Below are 23,574 nucleotides of genomic sequence, written 5' to 3'. Positions count from 1 at the left end.
ACCCGTATTAATTTGACGCAGAATGAGTTTCAAGAGTTAAGAAACATTTGGGCCCAATGGGATGACGAGGCTAAGCAACTTTTCTATCAAAATTATGGAGACCTTCCCTATTTGCTAGACGTCAAAGTAGATAGGGACTTGTTTCGAGCTATGGTACAGTTCTAGAACCCTGCTTATAGTTGCTTTACATTTGGTGATGTTGATCTTGCACCTACTTTGGAGGAGTATACGACTTTACTGCATTGCCCGAGGATTCAAGGTCACAAGGCTTATGTTAGGCCTGCTAGTCTTCCAAATTTTACAAAGAAGTTGGCGATGATTACTGGGATGAGTGAGCAGTGGGTTGTAGCTCGTATATAACAAAAGGGTGATAGTAAATGCGTTCCATGGGCTATTTTGAGGGATTTGATATCGACACATCCAGACGTAAAGAAAAGGGTCGACGTCTTAGCTTTGAGTATTTACGGCATGGTGATTTTCCCAAAGGCGTTGGGGCGCATAGATGAGGCAGTTACAGATTTGTTCGATCGCGTTGGTAAGCAAAATACACCAGTACCAGCAATCCTAGCTGAGACATTTAGCTCTTTAAGTGCATGTTGGAGAGCCGGTGAAGGTAGATTCATTGGATGTGCACAGTTACTGTTGGTTTGGTTCCACAGTCATTTTTGGAAGCTTGATAAGGTTCTTTTCTGAGTATTCTTTGAGGGTTATTCTCCCCTAAAAGAAGTAGTTTCAGAGGAGAGGTGGATAAACATTCTTCAGAATCTTCGAGAGGAAGATTTTATGTGGAAGGCTCCTTGGTTGGCTCCTAGTGAAGTCCTTTACCGCTGTGGCAGTTTTGATTGAGTCCCTTTGCCAGGAATTTGGGGAGTTGTTGGATATGCACCATTGCTTGTTCTAAGGCAATATAGAGCGAGGCAGTTCATACCTGTTACACAGGGTTTAGCTCAAAGTGATTTCTCTTATAAAGGAGATCATTATAAGATGAAGATGCGAGAGATTTCTGAGGCTTGGAAGAAGCCTTTCTATATGAAGATCTTGACTGAAGGCTCGACGTCAATCCTTGAGTATAAAGGGTGGTTTAGTAGGAGAGTCAACGATAATGTCCCTAGGCCAATTTTGGGAGTGGCTCGATCATTAGAGGAGAGCTTACGAGTGATTCCATCAGAGTTAGAGGTTATGAAGCAAGAGTTTGAGAGAAAGAATTCGGAGATTGAAAAGAGGATTGAGAAGCTCGAAGAGGGAAAAATGTGCTTAAGTCTCGACGTTGATGTTCAAAAGATGGAAGTCGAGAAGGTGAAAAAGGAAAAGAGAAAGACCGAGGAAGATAGAGATGATTTAGAGATGCACTACAAAAAGGCCCAGGTAACGTTGAAAAGGGTTGGATTAGGGAGATCTCCAGAGCAGTGGCAGCAAAAGATTCAGGACGAAAGAGCTAAAGCCGAGTATTGGGAGAAGAAGTTCCAAGAGATGCAGTCGCGTAATCAGGCCCTAGAGAAGGAAAATCAAGGATTAAAAACTAATGTGGCTGAACTTGGACGATCTCTTCATCATCACCGAAGTCGTAACCTTGCAATCGAGTTAAAGGCAAGCTTGAATAAGATCGAGGAAATGAAACACGATATTGGAAGGTTGGAAGCAGCACTACAGGGCTGTGAGCTACGGATTGAGCAGCTCGAGGCAAGAGAAGAACAGTGGAAGGGAGAACTTCACCATCTTCAGGATCAAGTTGGAAATAGGGATTATCTCATGGGAGAAGCCTTTGTTTAGATTCGAGAGGTTGCTGAACACTTGCAGGATTTGGCAGTACAAGCTAGAACGCTGAGTATAATGTATGAGTCATCGTCAAACAGAGGACGAGAGTTAACATTGTTATTAGATAGGGTTAAGACTCTAGGCCTACGGGCGAAAAAGTATTTGTAATCTGTTTTATGAAAAGATTTTTGTTCCTTAAATAACGTTTTCTAAAATGAAATTGAATCAGAATCGACATCTTTTTGCATTCTTGCATTTGCATTCATAGGATCTCATTGTATCATATACATTCAAGTTTATAGAAAGACCCTAATTAGTTAAAATTAATAGGGAGAAAGAGAGTAAGGGAAAAAAATCTTAAAGCAACACATCACTACGGAACTCGTGCAAAAACTAAGAACATGGACCAAAGATTTGAACAGTTACAGAAGGACATGCAGGACCAATTGCAAGAGCAATTGGCAAAGATGCAAAACGACATGAGGGAGAAAATGTTGGAGGCAGAAAGGAACATGATGGCTAAGATGACCCAACTTCTGAGGGCCACTGATAAGGGAAAGGCTCCCATGGCAATTACTGGCGAGGAGGGTGAGGATCATCCTCCAGGTTTCACCCCACCCCACTTGCCTACATAAACCGAGGCACTTCCTAGGAGGCCATCTGTCACTATAAGGCCCCAACAACGGTCGATCGATACTGGGATCGCCATGAATTTCCCAACTGGTTCAAGATTCAATTTGGGTAACAATCCTACAAATCCTGTCATTCCTGACTTAGACATGGCTAAAAAATAGGATCTAAGAACTGAGGCTGCAAGACAGTTAGAAGATCGCTGCAAATGGTTGGAGGAAAAGTTTAAGGCTTTATAGAATACTGACGGGCATCATAGGGTTGATGCCAAAGATCTAAGCTTGGTCCCAGACTTGGTGCTTCCTCACAAATTCAAGATGCTAGAATTTGAGAAGTACAATGAGACTACTTGCCCAGAAGCCCACATTACGATGTTCTGTAGGAGGATGACTGGGTATGTGAATAATGATCAATTGTTGATTCACTGTTTCCAAGACAATTTAATTGGAGCAGCAGCCAAGTGGTATAATCAAATGAGCTGGGCCAGAATAAGTTCATGGAGGGATCTTGCACAGGCCTTCATGAACCAGTACAATCATGTGATTGACATGACTCCTGATAGGATCACGCTGTAAAACATGGAGAAAAAGCCTAATGAAAATTTTAGGCAATATGCACAGAGATAGAGAGAGGTTGCAATGCAAGTTCAACCACCGTTGTTGGAGAAGGAGACTACCATGTTGTTCATCAACACTCTAAAAGCTCCATTCATCACTCACATGATTGGAAGCACCACCAAAAGCTTTGCGGATATAGTCATGGCGGGAGAGATGATTGAGAATTCCATAAAGGGTGGCAAAATTGAGGGGGAAACAACTAAAAGATCGGCCCCAATTAGAAAGGATAGTGAAGTGAATAACACAAGAACTTTCAACACGAGGGCAATCACATTAGGTCAACCTAAAGCAGCTGCGGTTGAGTAACAGAGTTCTCAAAGGCAGGAGTTAGGTACAAGGCAAAATTCTGAAAGGATGCAATTCACACTTATACCCGTGACGTATCATGAGCTTTATCAAAGCTTATACGATGCACATGTTATTTCTCCTTTTCACCTTAAGACATATAGTCCCCATATCCTAAATGGTATGACGCAAACGCCAGATGCGAATACCATGTTGGAATACCAAGGCATTCAATTGAAAACTGTACTAGTTTTAAGAAGGCTATAGAAAGGCTTATTAAGGTGGGGGTAGTGAAGTTCGATAATACCCCGAATACTGAAAACCCAATACCAAATCATAGCGATCACGGAGTGAACGCCATTGGTGAAACCAGTGAGGGGAGAATAAAGGAAGGCGTGGCTGAGGTAAGAACACCGATGAAGATGATTTGGGAAGAAATGGTAAAAAGAGAGATGATAATCTCTAAAGAGAGGAATGAAGAAACAATGGACTATTGTGAATTCCATGCCAAAGAGGGGCACAAGATTCAGGAATGCGACGAGTTTAAGGCCTTGATACAAAGCCTTATGGACAACAAGGAGCTAGGATTTTATGAAGCTGTGCCAAATGAGAGACATATGCACATTAGAAGGTGCACCGAAGAATCAAAACCAGCCAAAGATCATTATTTCTTTACCAGGAAGTAATGAAGTTGAAATACCGACGGTACCGAAAGTCATCATTCATAAACCTGTTTCCTTTCCTTATAAGGATAACAAGAGAGTACCATGGAGTTATAACTGCCATGTGTCAATGGCGGAAAGGGAGGATATAGCAAGTGCTTCTAAGAAAGTTTAAGGTGAAGGTTCCCATACACGGAGTGGGAGGTGGCATGATACAATGGGCGTCAGAGAGGAGCCCACAAAAATAAAGAATGTTAGTACAGAGAAGGAGAAAGAGGCTGAAGCACCTGTCAAGGAGCCAGTAAAGGAGGAAGAGTCCAAGGAATTTCTAAAGTTCCTTAAACATAGCGAGTATAGCGTGGTCGAGCAATTGCGTAAGCAGCCGGCTCGCATATAAATATTGGCTCTATTTCTGAGTTCTGAGGTGCATCGGGATGCATTGATGAAGGTGCTCAATGAAACATATGTCACCCATGACATATCCGTTAACAAGCTGGACCGGTTGGTGAATAACATAAGTGCGGATAATTTCATCTATTTTAGTGACGATGAAATCCTATCGGGGGGCAAGGGGTCAACAAAGGCCCTGCACATCACCACTCGATGTAAGGGGTACACATTCCCAAGCGTGCTCGTCGATCAGCTTTGAATGTTCTACCGTTGTCTACTCTGAACAAATTACCCATTGACGATTCTCACATGAAGACATGTCAAAATGTGGTAAGAGCCTTTGACAGTACAGAAAGGAAGGTCATGGGCAGGATTGACATCCCCTTGGAAATTGGGCCGAATATATACGAAGTAGACTTCTTGGTGATGGATATCAAGCCCTCTTACAATTGCTTATTAGGGAGGCCATGGATACATTCAGCGGAGCGGTGCCCTCATCGTTGTACCAAAAATTAAAACTAGTGATGGAGGGACGGTTAGTAGCCATCAATGTGGAGGAGGATATTATAGCAACAGTCACTAGCAAGGCCCCTTATGTCGAGACAAATGAAGAGTCTATTGAGTGTTCCTTTCGCTCTTTAGAATTTGTGAATGCAACCTTCATTTCAGAAGGGAGTGAGCCACCGGCGCCAAAGATAGCAAGAGCCACAGGGATGGCTCTACAAATGATAGTGGGAAAGGGAGCCTTGCCAGGAAGGGGGTTAGGAAAATACCTACAAAGAGGGACTCAAATCCCAAAACTAAAAGAGAAGAGAGATCGCTTTGGTCTGGGCTTTAAGCCAGACTATAAGCAAAGGAGGAAGGAAGTTGAGAAGCACCAAGAGGGAAGAAGGGCGCACCTTAATAGAATAGAAGTGGAGTGGGAGCCGATGACATTCCCTCCAATATCCCAAACCTTTATATCAGGAGGGTTACTTTTAGAAGAAGGTCATCAGATTAATGCTATACACGACAAAGGATCGGAGTAAGGAAACCTTGAGGGTATTCGCCCTTATGAACCAGGAAGCTCTCTGAACAATTAGACTATGGAGGAACTTCCTGTAGTTTTTAGGAAATTTTTAGAGTAATTCTCGAAACATTCTTGTTACTCTAGAGCCTAGGAGCAATAGGATTTCATTTGTGAAATGGGCTTATAATCATGTATTATTTTTTTAATAAAGTATAACTTTTATCAATTTGAACGAGTATTGTTTCATTTTTATCAACCAATATTTCGTTAAATTTTGACAATTCTTATTCTTTCATTCATAGCACATTAATAATCATTCTTAAATTCATTCATTCTTTATACTTCACAGATCCCTAGATATCAATGACCTGAGCATTGATATTACAAATCTTGATTTCTCTCGTGAGCAAGACATGTGTTTAGAGGAATCACAGGATTTTGAAGATGTCCAGGATTGTGATGTGTCTCTAGATCTTTTGAGGATGGTAAAATAGGAGGAGAAACAAATCATGCCACATGAGAAAGAGGCAGTAGAGAATGTACCCTAGAGGAAGGGAAAGAGGTGAAAATTGGCATGCATATTGCTGATGATATAAGGCAATGACTGATTGAGTTGTTACGTGAGTTCAAGGATATCTTCGCATGGTCCTATCAAGATATGCCAGGGTTAAATACTGATATTGTAGTGCATCGTCTTCCAATAAGACAGGATTGTAAACTAGTTCAACAGAAGTTGCGAAGAATGAGACCAAATATCGTATTAAAAATAAAGGATGAAGTCAAGAAACAGTTTGATGCAGGATTCTTACAAGAGGTGAAGTATTCTGAATGGGTAGCTAACATTGTACCAGTTCCTAAGAAGGATAGGAAGGTACGAATGTGTGTTGATTACAGGGATCTTAACAAAGCTAGCCCAAAAGATAATTTCCCTCTACCTCACATAGACACTTTGGTAGACAACACAGCGGGATATTCGTTGTTCTCCTTCATGGATGGTTTTTCAGGGTACAATCAGATAAAGATGCATCCTGAAGACATGGACAAAACCACCTTCATAACCTTGTGGGGGACTTTCTATTACAAGGTAATTCTCTTTGGGCTAAAGAATGTAGGGGCAACATACCAAGGGGCTATGGTGACCTTATTTCAGGATATGATGCACAAGGAAATTGAAGTGTATGTTGATGATATGATTTCCAAATCTCGAACAGAGGAGGAACATATTGAGGTTTTAAAGAAACTATTCTTGAGATTAAGGAAGTTTCAGTTAAAACTTAATCCGGTAAAATGCACTTTCGGAGCCAGGTTGGGGAAGTTACTAGGTTTTGTGGTCAGTGAAAAAGGAATAGAAGTTAATTCAGACAAAGTTAGAGCCATACAAGATTTTCCTTCACCGCGTACTCAGAAAGAAGTTCAGGGTTTTCTTGGAAGGTTGAATTATATTGCTCGGTTTATGTCACAATTAACTGAGAAATGTTACCCTATATTTCACCTCATTAGAAAACACAACCAAGGTACTTGGGATGAGGAATGCCAGAGTGCTTTCGATAAGGTTAAGCAATACTTGTTAAATGCTCCTGTGTTATCTCCACCTAATCCAGGTAGACCATTAATTCTGTACTTATCAATGTTTAGCAATTCTATGGGATGTGTGCTTGGCTAACATGACAAGTTGGGAGGAAAGGAGAAGGCGATATACTACATCAGCAAGAAATTCATAGAGTGTGAGATGAGATATTCGCCAATTGAGAAATTGTGCTGTGCTTTAATCTGGATGACTCAAAGGTTGAGGCAATATATGTTCTATCATACTACTTGGCTTATTTCAAAACTTGATGCTCTGAAGTATATGATGGAGTCAACAGCTTTGAATGGAAGAATAGCGAGGTGGCAAATTCTGCTTTCAGAGTTTGACATAGTTATGTGAGCCAGAAGGCTATAAAAAGAAGTGGGATAGCGGAATTTCTGGCTAGTAGAGCTCTAGAAGACTATGAGCCGTTGAATTTTTATTTCCCAAATGAGGAGTTGATGTGTGTAGCAGCTACAGAGGATTATCCTTGGAAGTTGAGCTTTGATGGGGCATCCAATGCAATGGGAAATGGAATTGGGGCAGTCTTGGTATCCCCAAATGGTGATTATTATCCATTCACATGCAAGTTGGATTTTGATTGCACAAACAATATGGCCGAGTATGAAGCGTGTATCATGGGACTCCGAGCGGCTATAGAGAGAATAATAAGAACCTCGAAAGTTTATGGAGACTCTGCGTTGGTAATTTACCAGCTTAAAGGTGAATGGGAGACAAGGGATCCTAAATTGATCAATTATCGAAAGGTAGTTTTGGGGTTACTTGAGGAGTTTGATGACATCACTTTCAATTATATCCCACAAGACGAAAACCAGATGGCAGATGCTCTAGCAACCTTGGCTTTAATGATTAAAGTGAATAAAGAGGAGGAGATGAGACCCATTCAGATGAGTATCTTTGAGGCTCCAGCTTACTGTTGTAACATTGAGGAAGAAGAAAAGGATGATAACCCTTGGTATCAGGATATATTGCAATATGTGAGAGATCGTAAATACCCAGAACAGGCAACTAAAAATGATATGTGAACTTTAAGGAGATTAGCCTGCGACTACGTTTTGGATGGGGACATCTTGTACAAAAGAAGAAAGGACCAAGTACTGTTGAGATGTGTTGGCGCCGTGGAAACTAAATTAATCTTGGAAGAAGTTCACGGGGGTGTTTGTGGGACGCACACTAATGGTTTCACGATGGCTAGACAAATCATGAGGTTTGGATATTATTGGTCTACTTTGGAAGGGGATTGTATCAACTACGCCAAAAAATGCCATAAATGTCAGATTTATGGAGACAAGATTCATATACCACCTTCAGTTCTACACATTATGACTTCTCCATGGCCTTTTTCTATGTGGGGCATGGATGTCATTGAGCCAATATCACCAAAAGCTTCAAATGGGCATCACTTTATTTTTGTGGTCATTGATTTCTTCATGAAGTGGGTAGAAGCTGCTTCTTATGCGAATGTTACTAAGTCGGCTATAAGTTGATTATTGAAGAAAGAGATTATTTGTCGGTATGGGATGCCTGAAAGGATCATATCAGACAATGCACTGAACTTGAACAACAAAACGATAGCAGAATTTTGCAGTCAGTTCAGGATTAAGCATCATAACTCTTTGCTGTATCGCCCAAAGATGAATGGGGCAGTGGAAGTTGCTAACAAAAACATCAAGAAGATAGTGGGGAAAATGACTGAAACCTACAGAGACTGGCATGAGAAGTTACCATTTGCACTATTAGCTTACCAAACGTCTGTTAGAACTTTTACCGAGGCAACTCCTTTCTTGTTGGTTTATGGGATGGAAGCAGTGTTACCCATTGAAGTGGAAATACCGTCTCTTCGAGTCTTGTCAGAGATAAAGTTGAATGAAGCTGAATGGATACAATCGCGATATGATCAGTTGAACTTGATTGAGGAAAAGAGGCTAAACACCATTCGTCATGGTCAGATGTATCAGAAGCGAATGATGCAAGCTTACGACAAGAAAGTGCGACCAAAAAAATTCCATGAGGGGGATCTTGTGCTGAAAAAGATCCTCCCTATTCAGAAGGACTTTAGAGGAAAATGGATGCCAAATTAGGAAGGGCTGTATGTCGTGAAGAAGGCCTTCTCTGGGGGTGCATTGATCTTAACAGAAATGGATGGGAAGAGTTTTCCCAATCCAGTGAATTCAGACTCAATCAAAAAGTACTGTCTAAAGGAGAGAAGAATTCAGGGTGAAAACCCACAAAGGGCGCCTTGAGTTTTCGAAAAAAAATGGAGAGGCCAAGGTGAAAACCCGCAAAGGGCGCTTTGTGACCAAAGGGGTTTTGAGTTGAAAACCTGAAAGGGCAGCTCAAATTTTGAAGAGGACGCGATAATCTTGCTATATCTGATTCAACGAAGAGTGAAGCGCATTGCATATCGGGGCATCAACAAAGTACTTTGGATATTTTAAACACATGTTGAATTTAAGAAAGTCTTCATGGAGCAGGCATATAAATGCTCAAGTTGCGATATCTAGGGCATCTAACTTTTATCCTATTTGCTATCTTTAGATTCTTTTTCTTCTCAAAGATAGGCTTTCAGATTAATTTCCTTTGTATTTTTGACAAATTTATTCAAATCTAATTATTCTCAAGATTAAATTCATCTTCCATTATTCTTAAAGTATGTTGCATTAAAATAATGATAGATGAACTAAATAATTTTCACAAATGAAGTTTTGCTCATTACTTTGGAAATTTCTAGATAATACAAGAAACTAAAACAGAACAATTGTTTGAAGAATTCACGTAAGTGAGGTTTGAAAGAACTCGAGGAAATTCTTTCTTTAGTCCAAAATGATGATTGGACAAATCAAACGATTCGATCCTAAGAAAGGATCATCTTACAGACATTTTTGATGGGTCATAGCATTTGAAGAATGGTACAAACCCACAAGCTAAGTAGGAATGATACTTCGAGAGAAATAAGGATAAACTTCGATGAAAGAATGGGTGGTGACATCTGGAATAGGGGTCATATTCATAAACATTTTGCATTATAATAGGTTTAATTAGGAGCATTTGACTCGCTTCAATAATAGCATCCTAATCATTAGGCATGAACTCATACACATTATACAGGTTATGTTCTTCAAGGGACAATGAAGATTGATGCGCCTTAACCCCTTAAGCAGTAGGGTCACAGGCTAAAGCATAGCAGATTTGACCTTCAGGTGTTTACGCTGAAGCGGATCCAAGATGATTTAACATCTCTGTATTGTCAGAGAACAAATCAAAGAAACAGATTTGGCATCTTCATATTCAACGGAGAGTAGATCGAAGACATATCAGATCTAACCTTCGAATGTCTTCACATCGAAGTAGATCCAAGATGATTTGGCATCCTTACGTTGACAAGGAGCAGATCGAAGCCATAGCAGATTTGGCTTTCACGTGTTTACGCTGAAGCAGATCTAAGATGATTTGGCATCTCTGTACTGTCAGAGAACAAATCGAAGAAACAGATTTGGTATCTCTGTATTAGACGGGGAGCAGATCGAAGACATAACAGATTGGACCTTCATTGAAGCAGATCCAAGATGATTTGGCATCTCTGTATTAGACGGGGAGCAGATCGAAGACATAGCAGATCTGACCTTCATGTGTTTACATCGAAGCAGATCCAAGATGACAGATTTAGCATCTCTGTCTTAGACGGGGAGCAAATCGGAGATAACAGATTTGGCATCTCTGTATTAGACGGGGAGCAGATCAAAGACATAGTAGATCTGACCTTCATGTGTTTACATCAAAGCAGATCCAAGATGATAGATTTGGCAACTCTGTATTAGACGGGGAGCAAATCAGAGATAACAGATTTGGCATCTCTGTATTAGACGGGGAGCAGATTGAAGAAGTAGATTTGGCATCTCTATATTAGACGGGGAGCAGATCAAAGATAACATATTTGGCATCTCTGTATTAGACGGGAAGCAGATCAAAGATAGAAGATATCGCCTTCCTGATTTGTAGTGAAGCAGATTGAAGCCGTCAAGAGGCCGTTTAAAGAAGATCAAGGATCAAGAACTCAAGACTCGGCGAGCCTGGGTAATATTGGTCCTTTTATAGTCTTTGCTCTATTCCTGTTACACAATAATGAGCAAAGAGAGGCAGCTGTAGACACTCAATTTTGCTCGGGCCCAGAAATAAGTCCAAAAACAAAAATAATAAACCCCCCAAAAAAATGAAGTCCAAGTTCAGTCCAGAATTACAAATATAATTTGGCCCGATCAGAATGGCCCATTACTCGAAAAGATTTAAGGTCCATCTACAAGCTTAACTCATATGGAAATATAATCTTCAATGATATGCAATCTTAGATATGATATGCAATCTTAGATATGATTGCAATCTTAGATATGATTGCAATCGTAGATATGATATGCAATCTTAGAAGATATGATTTTGTAATCTTAGAGATTTAATTTGTAGATACCTTTTAATCTCAACTGTTGATGTAATTGATCTGTACCGTTGAATTTGAGGAGGTTCAACTATAAATAGAGGCCTCTCCCTTCATTGTAAAGACACTGGAGTTTTGGGAAACAATAAAAATTTTTGAGAGCTTTCACTCAAATTTCTCTCCCTCTTACGTTCTTATTTTCTACGGTTTGTTCTTATTTTATTCTTTGTTCATCTTCATTTTTCAACCCTTTTTATTTTGATTTAATCCATGTTTCCCAGACTTTTTTTATATATTTTAATTTTTTAATAATTTTAGTATCATATCAAACTCTTTCATTTTTCAATAATTTTTTTAGTATTACTATTAGTAAATTATTTTTTAAATTTTACTCAAATTATTATTTAAAAAATATATATTTCATTTAATTGTCATATTTTATCCAAAAGTTTTTCTAAAATGAGGCAATGTTTTTCGTATTTAGGAATTTGGGAAATAGTGCCCTAACATGCTGGGTTGCGATTTCCCGTTTGTCAAATGCCTAAAGTATCCTTCTAAATAGATTTTGTAAATCACGAGATGATTTCAATTACGAGAGTTTAAGAATATCGTGTCCTATCATGCTGGACGTGATGTTTGTTTCTTTTGGAGCTAAGGAATCTCGATTTTTCAACTTAAATAATTTCGGTTTTAAAAAAGGGATCCTATTTTTAAATCCTTTCAAATTTTTGACATTAAGAAAGAAAACTATTCAATTTGGTACCAATTTTGGGCGTTGCAAGGGTGCTAATCCTTCCTCATACGTAACCGACTCCAGAACCTGTTTTCTTAATTTTCGTAGACCAAAACGTTTTATAAGGTGATCCAATCACACCTAAAAAGGTTGGTGGCGACTCTCATTTTCGTTTTTCAAATGTCGATCCACATTTTTCAAATATCCCTTTAAAAAATGGTTTCGACACTCGCAAATCATGCTAACAGAAGAGTCCAAACATTTGACAGCTTTTTGTGCACCTAATGGACATTATCAATGGAAAGTAATGTCATTTGGATTATGTAATGCACCACAAATCTCTCAAAGATGGATGGATTCTATATTTAATAAATATAAAAATTTTGTGTAGTTTATATAGATGATATTTTGATATTTTCAGACACATTAAAATTACGTAGAAAACATTCAAATATCATTTCTTAAGAATTCATAAAACATAAAATCATACTAAGTCCTAAGAAAATAGAGCTAGAAAAAACAAAAATAGAATTCTTAGGATTAAAATTATTTGCAGATGGTCTTAAACTACAAGAACATATTATAGTAAAAATAAAATAATTTCCTGAAAAAAAAAGCAGCTTCAATAATTTTGGGGAATTATTAATTATAGATGAAATTTCTTTCCTAACTTATTTGCAAAATTAAAAAAAGAATAAACATTTTATCTTGTCTAAAACAGACTCGGAAATCATAAAATTTTTAAATCTGAAATTTATCAAATTCCAAAAGTTTATTTACCTAAACAAGGTGATAAATTAATTTTAGAAACATATGCTTCACAAAATCATTGGGGTTGTATTTTAAAGGCTAGAATAATAAATAACGAAGAATTAATATGTGGATATAGCTCGGGAGAATTTAAACTTGAATGAAAATAATTATGTCATATATCAAAAAGAATTATTAGCAATAATGATAGGAATAAAAAATGATAATAAAATTATATATTTAGCACCTGAAAAATTTATCATAAAAACTAATAAGTAGACAGTTAAACATTTCTTTACTAATAAAATTTTGGAAACTAGACTCAGAAGAATTAGATGGTATAATGAATTATGTACTTTTAATTTTAAAGTTTTATATCTAAAAGGAAATGGCAATATTATTGCTGATTATCTTAGCAGGCCATATGGATAGAGGTAATCAACCTCTAGGAAAAGTCGGTGAATGGACTATTTTTCATATAAAGCCCAATAAATGGAACACTTTCAAATCAATAAATCCTATCAAGGATTTGTGACAATACCTTCTCAAGTATTGTAACACCCTAAATTTTGGGCTAGAAGTTTTAAGGTTTGTGGTTATGGTCAGTAAATAGGTGGTGCTATTGTGTTTAGTTGCGTGATTAAGTAGCAGAATGAGCTTGCTGGTCTGGTGGTTGAGTGAGTGTTAGTATACCTCAATGTTCTGGGTTCGAGTTTTTGTCTATGCGTTTGGAGAAATATTGTTTGATAACTTGTTTTGAAAAATTTTCCTACATCACTTCGGTGATCAATGTAACCTCCGGGATTCAGTCTAAACTTCTAGGCCAGGTTTAGGGCGTTACAAATATCTTTTTATCCTAACCAAGGATATTACATTCCATATCCAATGGTAAGACAACTAGTTGGAACTCAATTATCGTTTACACCACAACTGGTAAGTCAATTACCTTAGTCTCAATATCCAAATTCAGCATATCAAGCCATTTATGCTGAAATCATAAAAAGAGCAGAAAAGTTTTGTGCATTAGAAAATTTGTTGAAATCACAACAAATTCAAGAAATAAAAAATTTTTATAACCCAGGCTTACCATCTGAATTATATAATTTTATTAATAAAATATGGAAAACCCATATTACTGAGCAAAGAGCAGAAGAGCTCTTACTAAGCTTTCACAATTTTTAGTTGAAAAAAACAACTAAAGAACAACAAGCTCATGATTTATTATTAAAATCCATTTTATATCGAGATTGAGAAGAACTAGAAATTAGTTATTTAGATATTAAGGAGATAAACAATCTTCTTGATATATTTTAGTATTTTAATAATAAGGGAACAAATAACCCAGTTATAAATAAAATGTTTAGGTTATGTTTATGTAATAAGGCTAGGAATATTCTGCCTGTAGAAATATTTCCAAAAATAAATGAACGCATGTGCAACCAACATGTTGTGCGGAAGCGTGTAAAAGAGTAAAATTATTGTACTAAAAAATCACACTAAGTTCAATTCCCAAAAAAGAGAGGTGGATCACAAGGATCGCTTAAGTACCATGTCTTTCCTAGCCAGAATATCACTCTATCGTAATTTAATAGCACAATAAATTACTACAATCACACTCACAAAATATGCAAATTAAACAATAAAGAACACCAGAATTTTAACGAGGTTCAGCAAATTTTGCCTACGTCCTAGGGTACTACCAAATATATTTCACTCCAAAATACAAGTGAAAATTTACAAATAGGGAGAGAGAACAATGCCTTAGGTAGAGAATACTAGATGTCGGATGATTCAAATGAGAAATGGTTAGGCCTATTTATAGTTGAAGTTCAGGGATCAACTTGCAAAGTCACTACACAATTAGGGACCAAAAATCTTGCAAATATCTCATGCCAATTCTCAATCCCACTTTTGGTGCCTTAAATATCAGATTTCTAGTACCAACATTTTGATACCCATGTCTTTGTCTTTCCAAAATATGGATGATTGCCAATACAACAAGCTCAATTTCAAAAAGCTTTTTCAGAATACTTTCTACAAGCTTATGTTTTCACAAACGATTTAAATGAAAAATTCCCTACTATAAAGTTTAGACTTGATCATGAACCATTTGATATAAGCAATACTGAATGGGATTTTGTTAAAGAAATAGCAGGTCAAAATTTTTCTTTTTATTTGTTAAAATATTTTTCTACATTTATTAAAACTATGTTATTATGTATGGTATATGAAGATGATTTTTATTATTATTTTCATCTTGAAATTAGCAGTCTTATTGGTATAGCTTAAAAAGAAAAATTCTATCAGCCATATCTAATATGGATCATTAAAAAAATGATTCGAGGTCTGAACCTTTCAGTTGCTAAAAAGGAGAACGAATACTTGACAAAAAATTATTGACAAGTTTTACAATAATCCCAGTTATTATCATATCCAAGCAAGAATAGATTTAATGACCAAAACCCAATATTTACTTCAACAAAAATCTTATTGCCTCTAGACTGATGGAAGAAGATTTGGCATATGACACTGGAGTTGGATACACTCAGGATGATAGAAATAAAGAATTCATTCAACTATTAAAAAAGATAGCTGACATGAAGATTGATGATTTTCCATCACATTTAATAGAAGAAATAAAAATACGTGAGAAAATTGGAACTCACCAAGACTGTCAATTGATTCTGTAACACCCTCACGCCCGAGACCGTCGCCAGAGTCAAGCTTGAGGTGTTACTAAACTTAATTCATCAATTTAACAGCTCAAACAATTTATTTTTAAAACTTCCAGACAAGTTGACAATCTGCGTTATAGTCGCTTAAAAATTCATATCTCGAGTTTCGAAACTGAAAATCCAATTCTGTAAATTTTTCCTGAAATTAGACTCATATATCTATCTGTTAATTTTTTTCTAGAATTTGAGGTCTGGCCAATTAGTACAGTTTATTAGTTAAATGCTCCCCTGTTTTAGGGTTCTACTACTCTGACCCCTGTGTATTACAAATCAGATAGCTCCCTGTACAGAGTTTCAATGACTATTCTGTTTGTTTCTTATAAAACTAGACTCAATAAGGGTTTCATACATGTAAAATAAAACTCCTAATTGTTTTTATACAATTTATAGTGAATTTTTAAAGTCATAATAGGGGATACAGAGATCACTCTGCCCTTTTCTACAAAAACTTAAATATCTCACAAAATATAACTCATATACCTGTTTTGTTTCTTTCATATGAAAATAGACTCATCAAGCTTCGATTACATAACTTATTCATCATTTAATTCCATTTATACTATTTTTAGTGATTTTTCAAATTCAAGTCACTACTGCTGTCTGAATCTATTTTATGGTAAATTTTATCTATTTCATGGTTTCCATGGATTAGCTAGCAATTTGACATACATAACTCCAAATATGATCATTATTAGCCATTCCAATGGCTAATAATTACCAAGCATTTCCATACCACTCAATAACCATATCATAAGACCATATATACAAAATGATTATAATGCTATACATGCCATACCCAAAATATACAAGCCATTATGCCAAGATGGTATACGGATAGTGTGAGCGAGCCTCCGACCTCTGAGCTGACTTCTCAAAACTACAAGGAATGAAAAGGAGGGAGTAAGCATAAATGCTTAGTAAGTTCACATGCAAATAGCAAGTAACATAACCATATAAGCAAACATAAAACATCATTTGCATAATTATCACCAAGACATTCATATCATATTTTCATTTATCATCTTACCATATTGTTGTTATATTGAGTTTTCAACCCGAGGGTTAAGTACATACCTGTTCAAAGTATCCATTTCACAACACTTGCCAAAATGTCCCTTTCATCTCGAGTATTCCTCCATTTGAGTAGAACTTTACCTGTTGAACACATCGAAATATAATTCAGATACATGGAAAGTTTGCACATAAGTACCACATATGTAGCCAAGCTACCATGTAATCCGCCCATAAGCGAACTCGGACTCAACTCAATGAGCTCAGATGCCTAGTTACATCTCACGAACTCGGGCTCAACTCAACGAGTTCGGACATTCACATCCATAAGTGAACTCGAACTCAACTCAACGAGTTCGGATGCCCAAATATCCCAGTGACATGTCACTTGTATCCTAATCCATTCCTAAGGTTCAATGGGATCTTTTTCCCAATCATGTGTCTCAACCATCTTCTACAGAATGCCGATACCGATACTCGGTAGTATTTCACATTTTCCAAGTATATTACATAATTTGACATATTATCAAACAATTATCACAAGTATAATATTTCATAATAATTATCATATCATTTAAATAACATTAAAACATTTAAAATAATAACTATGTTACCAACATTTACATATGAACTTACCTCGTATGCGAAAATGGCTACTTTTACCATTTCGTCCACAACTTGGTATTTTCCCTATTTTAGCCCGAATTTCAGTTTTCCTTTCTCTATCATTTAAAATATAGTCCAATTAGGACTCACATTATTCAAATTGACCCAAAATCATATTTTGGCAAAATAACAGTTTTGCCCTTAAACTTTTGCATATTTACACTTTTGCCCCAAAGCTCGTAAATTAAACTTCAGCCTATTTTCTTATGTTTTATGACATGCTGATCGTTTTTCCCTTCTATAGCAACATCAAATTCTCACTCTAACATGTACTTATGACTATTAGGTATTTTTACCAATTAAGCCCTTTTACTCGTTTTCACTTAAAACCGAGTAGCACAAGTTGTCTAACATAATCTAAAACCTCATATTCTATCATAAAACACCAAAATACACAAATTTCACCTATGGGTATTTTTCCAATTATGAACCCTAGGTTGAATTATTGCTAGCATAAGTTAAATCAAGTTACAAGGACTCCAAAAACGTAAAAAAATTTAAAAACGAGGCTAGAACGGACTTACAATCGAGCTTGGAAGCTTGAAAAACCCTAGCCATGGTTTCTCCTTGCTATATTCGGCCATGGGGTTGAAGATGGACACATTTGGGTTTTAAAATTTGTCTTTTAATTCATTTTACCATTAAATGACCAAAATGCCCTTTTTACTATTCTTTAAATTTTTACCCTTCCAAGCCCATTTTTGTCCAGATTTTTTTAGAAATTGGTCAAATTACTCTTTAAGGACCTCTAATTAATAATCTAATTCAATTTTATGGAAAATGCTTCTAGAACACAAGTTTTGCAATTTATTCAATTTAGTCCCTAACTTCAAATTAAGCACTTTATGCATAAATTGCTTCACGAAATTTTCACACAATCATGCAATCATGTCATAGACCTCAAAATAATTATAAAATAATTATTTCTATCTCAGATCTGTGGTCTCAAAACCACCATTCCGACTAGGCCCAAAATCAGAATATTACAGATTCATTACATCTAGATGAGATTAAAGAAATGAATCTAGATAATATCCAAGAAGGATAAAAAGACAAGCCAATTGGAAGAAACCAATAAAAGAAAAATATCAAAAAGGAAGCAACATGAGAAAACAACATCTATATCTCAACAAAAAAGGATACAATTTGAGAAAGCAACATCCAGGTTCAGATAAAAAGGGAATCAACTTGGGAAAGCAACATGTATAAGGTTGCCTTTGTAAATGCAAGGGCGTATTCTAACACACTTCTGATATTTAAGTTAGCCTTGTACAGAAGATCCACAGTACAAGGAAGATACGAGAACCTTTAGAACAAGAAGCAAAAATAAGAGTTCACAAACCTAGAGTGAAATATAAGTAACACATTTAATGCATCTTGCTATATATAACTGTTTGGAAACCTATTCCACATCGAATGCATTCAACATGTTTCATTGAATAGTTTGAGAAATGAACTCTGCATTGGTTATAGTTAGGCATCCAACTCAAACCAATTTACTTTAAGTAGAGGGCCCAACTTTAATTATAACATCATAGGAACCCAGTACTTAACAGATATGGGATAACACTGTTTAACACTTTCCCTTACGTGTAGCTCGCGGGACCTCCATGTAGACAACCTCACCAGGGATCTTCAACTTCAGATGGGGTTAGGTAATAGAACAACATAACAAAACCTATGCTTTGATACCAAGTAAAGCATCACACCTAGAATCAATTGGATTTAGGAGGGGCTCAACTTTAATATAAGACCATAAGAAAACCCAACCCTTAATAGATAGAATAACATCTCTTAACAGTTACAAAAATAGTTTTCTTGAATTTCGCTAAACTGTGTTAGAATTTTGCATGTCTTCCTATTTCAAAGGGACAAGGGCACAAAATTGTTCCTAGATTCAATTAATTGATAAATTTCTTTTGTTTAGCAAATGTTAAGTAGCCTTAATGAATCATCGAAAATTTGGCCAAAAATGAAAATCATAAGGATACTAAACAGTAGGCACTACACGAAGCTTCTGCTTGTTTTGACATTAAGTAAAAAGAGGTTGGATATGGGCACCAAGGGTTTGACAAAATTGCAGCTGTAGAAGATTTGAAGAGGTTGACAATAAAACTCTCTCAACCATTTTGTGAAAACATTTGCCCATCTGCACCAGGAAGCAAGCTGATAAACCGTAATTTATACATATTTTTATCCTATGCTTAGCACATTTATGGATGAATTATCCTTAGATTTGGTGAATTCGATCCTCCTAATCCTTTAATTTCATGTTTTATACTTAGGTGAGCATAGAAGAGTAAAAAGAGCGAGAAACAAGCCAAAAACAAAAAAAAGGGTCAACGTGGGAAATTAACACGGCCTGGACTTCCTCACACGGGTAGTTCACACGCCCGTGTCCATTCAATAGACTCGAACATGGTTTGAAGAAATAGCACACGGGCGTGTCCCTGTCGAGCCCAAATCTAGTCCTATTCGGAAAAGGCCACTTTTGAGGGTTCTTAAGCATTCTAAAGCCTATATAAACACCCCAGAGGAGGATTAAAGGGACACATGGAGGAGGAGGCAAGGAATTACTCAAAGAAAACCGATTGATCCATCTCAGAAGCCAGATTCACCTTCAAGACTAAATATCTCCCTTCAATTCCCTTCAAGAGTTCTTGGGTTTTCTTTATGTTTTGTTTTCATTATTCTTTTGAGATGTTTTTTCTCAAAAATATGAACTAAACCCCCTAAATACCTAAAGGGAATGAAACCTAAGACAGATCTTGTTATTATTATTTGAATTATATGATAAATATTTGACTTGTTCTTAATTATGTATTCTTAATTCTTGTTTTGATATTCTAGGATATTGATTCAAGATTTGATGTGCTTATTCAGAGGAGCAAAAGTCTCTGTCTAAGAGTAGATCTAGCATAATTGAGCGGAGTTTGTGACAGCCCTAATTCGACCCTAGTCGGAATGTGGTTTCGGGACCACAAAACCGAGTCATAAAATTTAGTTAAAATTTTATTTGCATATCTTATATGTGTGATAGTACTTGTACAAAAATTTGATGTTTTAATTTTATATTAGGAATGTGAATTTTGCTTGAAAGGATCTAGTTGAAAGACTTGGAAAATTATGATAGGTAAATAAGTAAGGACCAAATAGTATTAAAGTGGGAAAGTGTTGTCCTTGCATGTCAAATTAGCCAAACTAAAGCATAGTGGCCGGCCATGCTATGGGTGGAAACATGTCTCCAACATGTTATGCTAGTGATGTATGTTAAGAAAAATAAAATAATGAGCATGGTGATTAAATAATGAAAGGAAGGGTGATGAAAAAAATAATAATAATATGGTCTCATCCATACCCCCTTGTTGCCGTGAATTGAAGAAAGAAAACAAAAAAAAAAGTGTTCATTCTTGAACATCTTTGGCCGAATAGAGGAAAGAAAGGAAGGGGAAAAGCTTGAGAAAATCGGCTATGGTGGTTTGCTAGACTAAGGTATGTTTGATGTTGTCCTTGAGATGCATGCATGTTTTAGTAATTGACTTGAGTTCTAAATAGCCCATGTTCAAATCTTGAATCTTGTTGGTAACATGAGCAATCAGTCATGAGAAAGTGTTCAAGAAATGGTTGTTGTTCATGTTATTTGGATGAGAAATGGTGAGTTTTGTTGTTTCATGTTAAAGTTAGGTGAATGATGATAGAGGAGTGTTTGAACTATAAAAAGAATCGGCTACCTTGTTATGAGCTAGGGCCGAATGTGAGTTTGGTTGTGTTTGAATATTACATGCTTGGTAGAATGGTGGATGAAGGTGCCAAATGTATGTTGGATTGATAGAGTCTCCAAATTGATTTTATGTGTGTATGCATGACCGAATATACGTGGTCACATGAGTAAGGAAATGAGTTATTTGATATGTGGTAAAAGTTAAGTACTAAATCGAAGGTTGCTAAAATTGCCATTTCTTTAGCCGAATATGTGTTTGATCAATGAAGGAATTGTTGAAGAATATAGGTGAACTTGGTGAGAGTATTCGGCTTAGTGTATAAATGATATAAAGATTTTAGGAAATTGTTTTGGTTAGGTGTATGTATGATTAAGTATATTCGGCAATATACTTAAAGTGGGTACATGATATTACATTATAATTATTGAGCTTAAGTATATGGATATTTGTATATGTGGTCATATAATGACATTTTGGTTTGAAAATTTAATGATATGTGATTGCCGACTGTGATAAATAAATTCATGTTATTGGGTTAAATATTGAATACTCTTATTTGTATTATTTAAGCTCAAGAACCTAAAGGAGAGGCGTCCAACAAGGGGAAATCGAAGGTCATCGAGTAGCCGACTCGGAATTATTTTACCCAACATAAAGTAAGTCATTAAGCATATAGTTGGTATTAATTCAAATGGTCATAACGTCTATGTAATGATGCTGAATGGAATGAATAAATATATATATGCATGTACGTATGTGATGATGAAAGTGTTGAATGAAAAGAAAAGAGGTGAGATGTATTGAGTTGTTGATCTCGGCACTAAATGTGCGGGTATAAACAAGTATGACCATGAGATTGGCGCTAAGAGTGCGGGTTTAAATTGTACAGCACTAAGTGTGTGAATTGACTATGTAGCACTAAGTGTGCGAGTTTGACTATGTAGCACTAAGTGTGCGAGTTTGACTATGTAGCACTAAGTGTGCGAGTTGACTATGTAGCACTAAGTGTGCGAGTATGATTATGTAGCACTAAGTGTGCGAGCTGATTATATAGCACTGAGTGTGCGGACTTAATAAATATTCTTGAATCATTATGGACACTAAGTGTGCGACACTATTGAGTCGATCACGGATAGCGGATCGGGTAAGTATCTTGAGTTCATGGCTAATAGGTGCTATGTTTATATTTGGAGTTGAGCTTGGTAAGTTGAACCTATGTGAAAAATATACTTGAAGTCACGTACATAAGATTTATCGTGGAATGGGTGAAAGGCCGTTTAGTTGTATGATTGTAACGAAAATAAAATGATTTATGAAAATGCCTCGAATATCCTATTGATGAGTATATGGAATGTGAATGCATGATTTGGTATGAGATTGAACCGATAGGTCGGAGGAACTATGGTATGGTTCGGTATGGATGGAGTAACTAGCCTCGTTCCATTTTGTTTCCGCTTGTGGTAATGTTATTAATGGATGGTAGTGTATTGCTTATGACTTACTGAGTTATAAACTCACTCGGTGTTTCCTTGTCACCCATACTAGGTTTCTTGGACTCGTCTCTTTTTGCGTGGTCGGGCCGTCATCGAAGTCATCACACCGGATAGCAAGTTTTGGTACTTTCTTCTTAGTTGGCTTAGGAGAACATTTCGGCATGTATAGGCTATTATGTTGTGTTTGAACTTTGGTATGTAATCTTTTAGCCATGCGAAAATGGCATAAATGTTCGGTTGGGTTTGGATTCATAACGTTAGGTCGCAAATCTTGATAATTCGACCTTTTTATGCCATACGTCATGGTTGATTATTTTGGTGTTAAAATTCATGATATGGCAATAGTGTAGTAGGGGGAAGTTTGACAATGATTAGCCTTTGGCATGGCTAGTCATGATCATAATAGGTGATATGTATGATGAATTACTAGTTAGATCAAGGAGAAATCACGAAATAGGCATAGTTGCTTTCGTAACAGATGCTGGCAGCAGCAGTGACGTGAGATCGAAAAATCACTAAAAATAGTAGGAGTGGAATTAATTGATGAATAAATTATGTATTCGAAGCTCGATGAGTCTATTTTCATATAGAAGTAACGAAAAGATCATATGGACAGTATGTTAAGAGATATTCAGGTTCTCGTGAGACAGGGCCAGAACGGTTTCTGGATTCCCTGTTCCGACTTTGGAAATTCATTATAAATTAACCAGAGACAATTAGGAGTCATACCATATATGGATAGATTCCTCTGTGAGTCTAGTTTCTATAGAAATAAATGGCATCAGTATTGAAGCTCTGTACAGGGAGATATCCAGGTCGTAATGTGCAAAGGTCAGCGTAGTCGACCCCAGTAACATAGGAGACTTTGACTAATAAACTGTACTAATTGGCCCGACCAAAAATTCTAGAAAAAAATATTTAGATGGGAATATGAGTCTCGTTTCAGGGAAAATTCACGGAACTGGATTTCAAATTCCAGAGCTCAAGATATGATTTTTAAAGCGACTAGTACGCAGATTGACAGCTTGTCTAGAAAAATTTTAATAAGTGGTTTAAAGTCTGTTAACACCTCGTGTTCGACTCCGGCGACGGTCTCGGG

The sequence above is a fragment of the Gossypium hirsutum genome, chromosome A11 (assembly GCF_007990345.1).
Source record: "Gossypium hirsutum isolate 1008001.06 chromosome A11, Gossypium_hirsutum_v2.1, whole genome shotgun sequence".
Lineage (NCBI taxonomy): Eukaryota > Viridiplantae > Streptophyta > Magnoliopsida > Malvales > Malvaceae > Gossypium > Gossypium hirsutum.
The sequence above is the reverse complement of the archived record's forward strand: the minus strand, read 5'-3'. Positions refer to the sequence as shown.